This window comes from Colobus angolensis, unplaced genomic scaffold (genome assembly GCF_000951035.1).
Source record: "Colobus angolensis palliatus isolate OR3802 unplaced genomic scaffold, Cang.pa_1.0 Scaffold12, whole genome shotgun sequence".
Taxonomy (NCBI): Eukaryota; Metazoa; Chordata; class Mammalia; order Primates; family Cercopithecidae; genus Colobus; species Colobus angolensis.
In genome coordinates this window covers 6,072,810-6,082,343 of record NW_012113141.1, presented here as the reverse complement: position 1 = coordinate 6,082,343, position 9,534 = coordinate 6,072,810, and the positions used below count along the sequence as shown (strand labels likewise).

General features: G+C 40.0%; 1 pseudogene across 1 annotated transcript; it reads left to right on the top strand.

Annotated features, from left to right (window-relative positions):
• Positions 1-5,017: 5,017 nt before the first annotated feature.
• On the top strand, positions 5,018-5,584 carry LOC105501803 (annotated as a pseudogene). Its single transcript, XR_001000242.1, has one exon. The product of XR_001000242.1 is annotated as a 40S ribosomal protein S10 pseudogene (transcript).
• Positions 5,585-9,534: the final 3,950 nt, after the last annotated feature.

The window sequence follows — 9,534 nt, the reverse complement described above, 5'->3', positions numbered from 1 at the left end:
TAGAGACAAAAGGATGGGCTTTCCAGTGACCTTAGAAGAATCTGACAGTTTGTGTTAAAAGTTCTTGAAGACGGCCGGGCGCGGTGGCTCAAGCCTGCAATCCCAGCACTTTGGGAGGCCGAGACGGGCGGATCACAAGGTCAGGAGATCGAGACCATCCTGGCTAACATGGTGAAACTCCGTCTCTACTAAAAAATACAAAAAACTAGCTGGGCGAGGTGGCGGGTGCCTGTAGTCCCAGCTACTTGGGAGGCTGAGGCGAGAGAATGGCGTGAACCCGGAAGGCAGTGGAGCTTGCAGTGAGCTGAGATCCGGCCACTGCACTCCAGCCCAGGCGACACAGCGAGACTCCGTCTCAAAAAAAAAAAAAAAAAAGTTCTTGAAGACACCATCTGAAACAGATGCACTTTTTTTTTTTTTTTTTTTTTTTATTATACTTTAAGTTCTAGGGTACATGTGCATAACGTGCAGGTTTGTTACATATGTATACTTGTGCAATGTTGGTGTGCTGCACCCATCAACTCGTCAGCACCCATCAATTCATCATTTATATCAGGTATAACTCCCCAATGCAATCCCTCCCCCCTCCCCCCTCCCCTGAAACAGATGAACTTTTAAGGATGTTCTGAATAGCATTATTACAATTTGTAGCTGTTAACTGTGAGTGCAGAAGGACATGGTCAGGAAGGTAACCTAATCTATTTGCAGAGCAACAAACCACAAAAATCATCAGGTGAAAATGAGGAAAGAATGTTTACCTTTAAAATTCTCAAATGTGCTAGCAAAAATAAAATATATTTTGAAAAGCATATTGCAAGAACAAATACTGATAGAGCCACTCTGGAATATTATGCTGCCATTAAATATGTATGACAAGTTTGTTAAATATTTTGTATAATGCTGAGCAAAAAAAGCAAAATATAGTTACATGGGTTTTTTTCTTCCTTGAGTCATCTTCAATGGTAAGTTATATGGTTTTATGTTGTATATAAAGATGACCTATTCTTTTATCAAAGCAAGATGAATTCCATTAAAAAATGTCTAGAAGGAAATACATAAAAATGTTAACAATGGTTGTCTCTGAGTAGCACTTCTTTCTTCCATTTTTCTGTACATCTCAATTTTCTATGATAAAAGATTTAGTACTTTTAAAATAGAAATTTTTAAAAAATGAATGATTCTGAATATGTTAGAAAAAATAAGAATCATAGCATCATATATACGAACAGAAAACTAAGTTTATTAATTTAATCTTTGTTCTCTCTGACAAATTTGGTGATTTTTAAAAACTCAACTGCAAAAAAAAAAAGACTAGAAAATAAACGTTTTCTTTTTTTTTTTTTTTGAGACGGAGTCTCACTCTGTCGCCCAGGCTGGAGTGCAATGGCCAGATCTCAGCTCACTGCAAGCTCCGCCTCCCGGGTTCACGCCATTCTCCTGCCTCAGCCTCCCGAGTAGCTGGGACTACAGGCGCCCGCCACCACGCCCGGCTAGTTTTTGTATCTTTAGTAGAGATGGGGTTTCACCATGTTAGCCAGGATGGTCTAGACGATCTCCTGACCTCGTGATCCGCCCGTCTCAGCCTCTCAAAGTGCTGGGATTACAGGCTTGAGCCACCGCGCCCGGCCAACGTTTTCTTTTTTTTAAGATGGAATCTTGCGCTGTCAACCAGGCTGGAGTGCACTGGCCCAATCTTGGCTCACTGCAAACTCCGCCTCCCAGGTTCACACCATTCTCCTGCCTCAGCCTCCCGAGTTGCTGGGACTACAGGCGCCCGCCACCTCGCCCGGCTAGTTTTTTGTATTTTTAATTTTTTTTTTAGTAGAGACGGGGTTTCACCGTGTTAACCAGGATGGTCTCGATCTCCTGACCTCGTGATCCGCCCGTCTCAGCCTCTCAAAGTGCTGGGATTACAGGCTTGAGCCACCGCGCCCGGCCAACGTTTTCTTTTTTTTAAGATGGAATCTTGCGCTGTCAACCAGGCTGGAGTGCACTGGCCCAATCTTGGCTCACTGCAAACTCCGCCTCCCAGGTTCACACCATTCTCCTGCCTCAGCCTCCCGAGTTGCTGGGACTACAGGCGCCCGCCACCACAACTGGCTAATCTTTTGTATCTTTAGTAGAGATGGGGTTTCACCATGTTAGCCAGGATGGTCTTGATCAATCCTGACCTTGTGATCTGCCTGCCTTGGCCTCCCAAAGTGCTGGGATTACAGGCCTGAGCCACCGCCCAGCCAAAAATAAACATTTTCTAAATATAACAGTAACAGAACAAAGGAAATTAAGCTTTGATAAGAAAAAGAGACTTTTTCTCCCATGTTCAATAGTCTTGAGAAAAGAAATAATGCAAATTTTAGTTAAAATGTCACCCAAGAAAGTAACAAAAGGCCTCATAAAAAAAGAAACAGACTTTGTCTCTATTTCTTAATCATCTAACAGGAAGCAGTAGCAACTTTCAGTGCCAGCTACTCTCTTCTTTGATTTATAAATCAAACTCCCCCCAAAAATGGGTTATCGAAATTAACCTCGAAAAACTAATTTTTAAAAAGTAACTATACCTATCATGTTTTCAGCTCTAGTTACACTAGAATTTTGCTTGTAAAAATAGTTAAATGTTAAAAAAAAAAAAAAAGAAAGAAAGAAAAAAGTGGCAATAACTACAACTCAATCTTGTTACCTCATTGTAATGTTGGCTACGCCTAGACTAAGTCAAGCGCAAGGTTACAGTTCCTTGGTAAAATAGAAAAGAAAAAGAAACAGCTGAGGTTAAGGGGAAAAGGTGGCATCTAGTTCATAAGAAGTCATATACCCTTTTTTTTTTTTTGATGGAGTTTCGCTCTTGTTGCCCAAGCTGAAGTGCAAAGGCGCAATCTCTGCTCACTGCAATCTCCGCCTCCCAGGTTCAAGAGATTCTCCTGCCTCAGCCTCCCGAATAGCTGGGATTCAGATGCCCACACCTTTTTTTAATTATAATAAATCAGTATGTTATACTAATTGATACATTTTAATATTTATACCAAGAATTCCTTATAACCCCAATTTATCTTTAAATAAAGTATATAAATTCCATTGTTTCATAACTTAGCACAGATCTTCAAACCCACACTGATATTACTGTGAGAACAATATACTACCAAATGTACACTTAACCATAAATACTGTTGTATTCCCCATAAGGAGCTTAAGTGGATAGTAATTCAAGTTGCAATTACCAATAAGAGGCCCAAACTGATTTGTTTATATGTATCACAGATATTTTTGTTTCAAACAAAATGAAATGATTCCTTTTAAGTTTCAACAACAAATATAACCATTATCCCCACCCACAGATGACACTGCCTAGAAATAGCTGTAATGCATCACTACAGCAAGGCACTAGACGAGTACAAAAACACTGTAGTGTATACGAAAATCATCTCAGAACAACCAATAAAACAAAAATTTCATGTAGGGAGATCATGGAAGACCTTACTGAGAATATAAGATTTGAGCAGAGACTTGAGAGGGATAAGAAATAAGAAAACCTGCATATATTCAGAAGAAAAGCATTCTAATAATAGAAAACTGCAATGCAAAAATCCTATGAGGTAGGTGCATGTTCAGCATGTTTGAGGAATAGCAAGGAGGTCAGTATCACAAAATGGAGTGGGCAAGAGGGAAAGTGGCAGCAGATGGGAGTCAGACAGGGAGCCAAATGTTCAAGAGCGATGTGCTCAAGCCAATACTGGCTGGAGAACAGATTGCTGTACATTCTAGAACTTTGAATCAGCCAGAGTGGGAGTAATTTTACCAGTAAAACAGGCAAATGCTACAAATCAGAACCTTTTCCCCTTCCAGAGAGCCAGTTTATCGTCACTACCTGTAGGTCCCTTGAAGAACTTTATCCTTTACTGAGTGAGATCAGAAGCTACTGGATAAGTCTCCTCCTGCCTGACATCATCATTCCCACTGCTGAGTTATGACCACAGGTAAGAAAGAACAAAAGCAGGGAGACTAATTAGAAAGCTGTTAATATAATCTAGATGAGATACATTGTTAGCCTGAACCAAAGAGCCAGCGGTGAAACAGTGAGAAGTAATCAACTCACTGTCTCACTACTGGCTCTTTCGTTCAGGCTCTGGATACAAAGAACTATTCTGATTTGGATCAGTATGTAGCAACAATTACTAAGCTTCCTATCTAGAAATCAGTATCTAACTCTAACCTAAACATGTCATTCCTGGTTCTGAATTAAGACTGTTAGTTGGATGTATAAAGTATTTCAAGAAGCTCAAATAACCAGGAGTCTTAGATGCACGTTACATATCTTCAGTTATTAAGGGTTCTATTATCATTTCAACTGATCAACATATACATGTATTGAACATCTATTATAAGACACTGCAGAGAACACAAGTAAAATCTGTAATCCAAGCCCCTTCCTCAAGGAGGTTACAATCTGAAGTTTAAACTAAAGCATCCGTATATAAAAAGATAGATTCAACACAATGAAAGTATAAAATGTGTGGCAGGGCGAAGGAGTATTCTATAAATTGGAAAGGAGGAGGAAGAAATCACTGAACAGATGGGACTTGAGCTGTGCCTTGAAGGATGGATAGAGTGAGATGATGAGAAATGAACAAACGGAACAAGTAAGGGCCTAATAGTCAGTGGATCTGCAAAATGAAAGGGCTAAGACAAAGGTGGGAATGCACTTGGTGATTAACGAGTAATCTACTCATGGCATTTAGGAGCGTGGGGAGACAGAGGTTACAACTGGGAACTATGGAGACATATACCTGAATTCCTAATTTCATCACTTACTAGCTTGTGCAAGTTACATAGGACCTTCCTGTCTTTATTTCTTCAGCAGTAGAAATTATAGTACCTACTTTATAGGACTGGTGCACAGAATACATGAAATAAAATCATATATGTATGGTATGCCACACAACCTGAAAGTCAGTAAGCAGTCACTGGTTAGCAAAACCATTACTGGCCTTTTCCAGCCCCAGCTCCGGACCCTGCAGCCACCAAGATGTTGATGCCTAAGAAGAAGCGGATTGTCATTTATGAACTCCTTTTTAAGGAGGGAGTCATGGAGGCCAAGAAGGATGTCCACATGCCTGAGCACCCGGAGCTGGCAGACAAGAATGTGCCCAACCTTCATGTCATGAGGACCACGTAGTCTCTCAAGTCCCGAGGCTACGTGAAGGAACAGTTTGCCTGGAGACATTTCTACTGGTACCTTACCAACGAGGGTATCCAGTATCTCCGTGATTACCTTCATCTGCCCCCAGAGATTGTGCCTGCCACCCTACACCGTAGCCGTCCAGAGACTGGCAGCCCTAGGCCTAAAGGTCTGGAGGGTGAGTGACCTGCAAGACTCACAAGAGGGGAAGCTGACAGAAATACCTACAGACAGAGTGCTGTGCCATCTGGTGCCGACAAGAAAGCCGAGGCTGGGGCTGGGTCAGCAACCGAATTCCAGTTTAGAGGCGGATTTGGTCGTGGACGTGGTCAGCCACCTCAGTAAAATTGGAGAAGATTCTTTTGCATTGAATAAACTTACAGCCAAAAAACCTTAAAAAAAAAAAAAAAAAAATTACTGGCCAGGCACAGTGACTCATGCCTGTAATCCCAGGCCAAAGTGGGAGGATTGCTTGAGGCTAGGAGTGCAAGACCAGCTGGGCAACCTAGTGAGACCTCGTCTCTCCAAAAAAAAAAAATTTAATTAGATAGGTGTAGTATTTTGCACCTGTAGTCAGTCCCAGCTACTCAGGAGGCTGAAGTGGGAGGGTCACTTGAGGCCAGGAGCTCAAGACCAGCCTGTGTAACATGGCAAGACTCCCATCTCAATCAATCAACTAACCAATCAATAAAAATGATTGGGAAGTGGCAATGGTTAATGGGTACAATAATTAAAAGAATAAGACCTAGAATTTGATAGCACAACAGGGTGACTATAGTCAATAATAATTTAATTGTACATTTTAAAATAACTAAAAAAACATAATTGTATTGTTTGAAATACAAAGGATAAAAGCTTGAGGTGATTTATCTTCAAGTCACTGGAAAAACCAAAAGTGACAATAAGAAAAGTCACAAAAAGGGCTTTGGGAAGAAGATTCTACATTCTGGTTATGTTAAGTGATACCTTAAAAGCCAAAAGAACATGTAAAATACACACACAACCAAGACTGCAGCTCACTCGCTGATGTAACAATCAGTAGGAAGGAACACATACCAGCACTCACAAACACACGAATATTCCAAAGGCACAACTATTTGACTGAACATTCTTTACTGTAGTGAAAGAACAGATGAATGTTTTGACTTGGTGACCCAAAACAGACCAAAAAGAAAAGATGTCCTCCTTTGGGGCATCTCAAAAACCTGGTTACAATAAAAAGAGATCATTAACATCAGCTACTTTATTCTTCTTATAATACAAATAAGACTGCAAAGGTTCCAGTAACATAATGGTACCTTGATAATGCTATAATTCTGACAGCATACATTCTAAGATAAAAGGTTCATTTGTTCAACTGGTTCTCTATATATCCTGTAAATGTTAACAGTGAAATGTTGTGTTTTTTCCAGAATTGCTAATACTTTTAATACTTTATGTATATACTTTCTGAGTAACATGTAAATGAAAAAGTATAAACTTAATAATTTTTCACAAAATGAACCCACCCATGTAACCAATGCCTAAACCAAGAGACAGAACATTACTAGCACTCCAGGAGCCCCCTTCATACCCTGTGTCACTTTCCCCAAACCCCCAACAAGGGTAATCAATCTCCTGACTTCTGACACTATTGATTAGTTTCACCTGCTTTTGAACTTATATAAATGGAATCATGCACTGTTAGTGTCTGGCTTCTTTCGTTCATCATGTTATTTGTGAGAACCATGCATTTTTATATGTAGTTGTAACCTGTTCGTTCTGATCACCGTTTAATACTCATTATGTGGTTATGTCACAAATTATATACTTCTTCTACTGCTGATGGGCACTTGGAAAATTCCAGTTTGGACTATTAGTCCTGCCATGAACATTTCTGTCCATGTCTTTTGGTGAATATAGACACATAATTCTGTTTTGTATAAATCTAGAAATGGAACTGCTGAGTCACAAGGCATGCATGTGTTCAACTTTTGTAAATAACTAATGAACTTTTAAGGAAAAACTATTTTTAAATCTTCACGGGGAAATATGAATGATTAATAGACTCATCAGAAGGTATGGACTCCAAAATTACTTTCAGTGGGGAAAAAACTTATTGACGTAGGATAGTTGATCCACATCATTCCCAAAGGAGGCAATTTACTTCAGAATATTTTCACCAGCAATTTAGCATATGACACTTAATAAGAGAAGTAACCAAATCCATCTTGCCCATTCTGAAACTGATGATGCTAAAATTTAGAAACAATTGAAAAGCCATTACTATCAATAAGATAAAGTAACAATTTTTTTCCCCAATACGTAACAGGAGAATATAAACACAAGTCCGAACTTTGCCTGTTGTACTCATTTAAATAGATTCTTGGAAACTGAAAGGGACTTCAGAACTAGCCTAACCTTCACATGATCATATAAAGGTCTCCTATTTCAATGAACATGCTAATAAAAATTCCTTTAATCCAAGAACAGAAAAAGAATACTAGGCAAAAACTAAGGGAATCTGAATATAGTATGGACTTTAGTTAATAATAATGTATCAAGATTGGTTCATTAATTGTAACAAATGTACCAAAGTAATGTAAAATGTTAATAATAGAAGAAGGTGAGGGATATATGGGAATTCTGTGTCTGATCTTTGCCATTTTTTTGTAAATCTAAAATTGTTCAAAAATAAAATTTTTTTAAAGTCCAATTAAAACTCTGCAACATAATCTGCAGATTGCAATACACCTGCTAAATTCCTTTCAAAATGCAATCCAGATGCACTTTTAAAGCTGTTAGACACACATACCCACATACACATACATAAATATACTTTCTATCTATGGTCTTAGATACATAGATATATGAGGAAAGCATTCTATCCATGCCAATTTTAGTGTTGCTCCTAGCTTCAAAATTATGAACAAGGCTCTAACTTCTTTTTTTATTCCATCTAAGCCAACCTTTCTGAGTATATACTATAAGCACTTAGTGACTCATTAAGAAGCAACCCCAGCCGGGCACGGTGGCTCACACCTATAATCCCAGCACTTTGGGAGGCCAAGGCAGGCAGATCACCTGAGGTCAGGAGTTTGAGACCAGCCTGGCCAAAGTGGTGAAACCCTGTCTCTACAGAAATTAACCAGGCATGGTGGTGGGTGCCTATAATCCCAGCTACTCAGGAAGCTGAGGTAGGAGAATTGCTTGAACTCAGGAGGCAGAGGTTGCAGTGAGCCGAGATCGTGCCATTGCACTCCAGCCTGGGCGACAGAGCAAGACTCGGTCTCAAAAAGAGAAGCAATCCCCTAGTTATCTTCAAACAATAAAAGCATACAAATTCCAAGTAAGACCGATACTCTAACAACCATATCTTTGTGGTTTAAATCATTGAGTCTTTGCTTTTACTTCAGGAGCCAAAAAAAAAAAAAAAGAGAGAGAGAGAAAGGAAATAGACTGTGCACCTTTCAACTAGTAGGGAAAACAAGCATCCCCTAATATGGTGTGAGACCTAGCAAAAGGAACCCTAGGAAAGGAAGCAGGAGACCTACTCTCTGGTTTCAGTAGTAGAACACTGATTTGCTCTGTGATCCTTGAATAACTCTCGTCCTCAATTTCCATTACCCTGACTGGTATTTTAACTATAATAATTCTTCCATGAATCTGGAGGTCCTTTCTTTCTTTCAAGGAACAGAGTCTCTTGCTCTGTCATCCAGGCTGGAGTACAATGGCGTGATCACAGCTCACTGCAGCCTCAAATTTCCTGGCTCAAGCGATCCTTTCACCTCAGCCTCCCAAGTAGCCATAGCTACAGGGGCATGCTACCATGCCCAACTAATTTTTTTTTTAAATGGGGCCTCACTATATTGCCCAAGCTGGTCAGGCACTCCTGGCCTCCAGTAATCCTCACACCTCAGCCTCCCAAAGTGTTCAGATTACATGTGTGAGTTACCATGCCCAGCCTATAAAACCTTTAGAGAATCCAATAATAGTAGTAACATCCTGCCAGTGAATGAATGCCTATACCCAGCGAGAAAGCAAAAGAGAAAGAGAAACAAGAGTCAGTGTGAAAGAGGAAGAATAAATGAATGAAAGAAAAGAAAAGATAAAGAAGCTGGACTGCCATTATAGCTTTCCATTTCAGTAACCTTGTATTAGTAATCAATCATACCACTATACATACTGCAAATATTTACTTGCCAGTCAGCATTATGGCACAGGTCTTGGCTTTCCTGGTTTTCTCTTTAGAAGCCTATTTGAAAACATTAGGCCGGGCGCGGTGGCTCAAGCCTGTAATCCCAGCACTTTAGGAAGCCGAGACGGGTGGATCACGAGGTCAGGAGATCGAGACCATCCTGGCTAACACAGTGAAACCCCGTTTC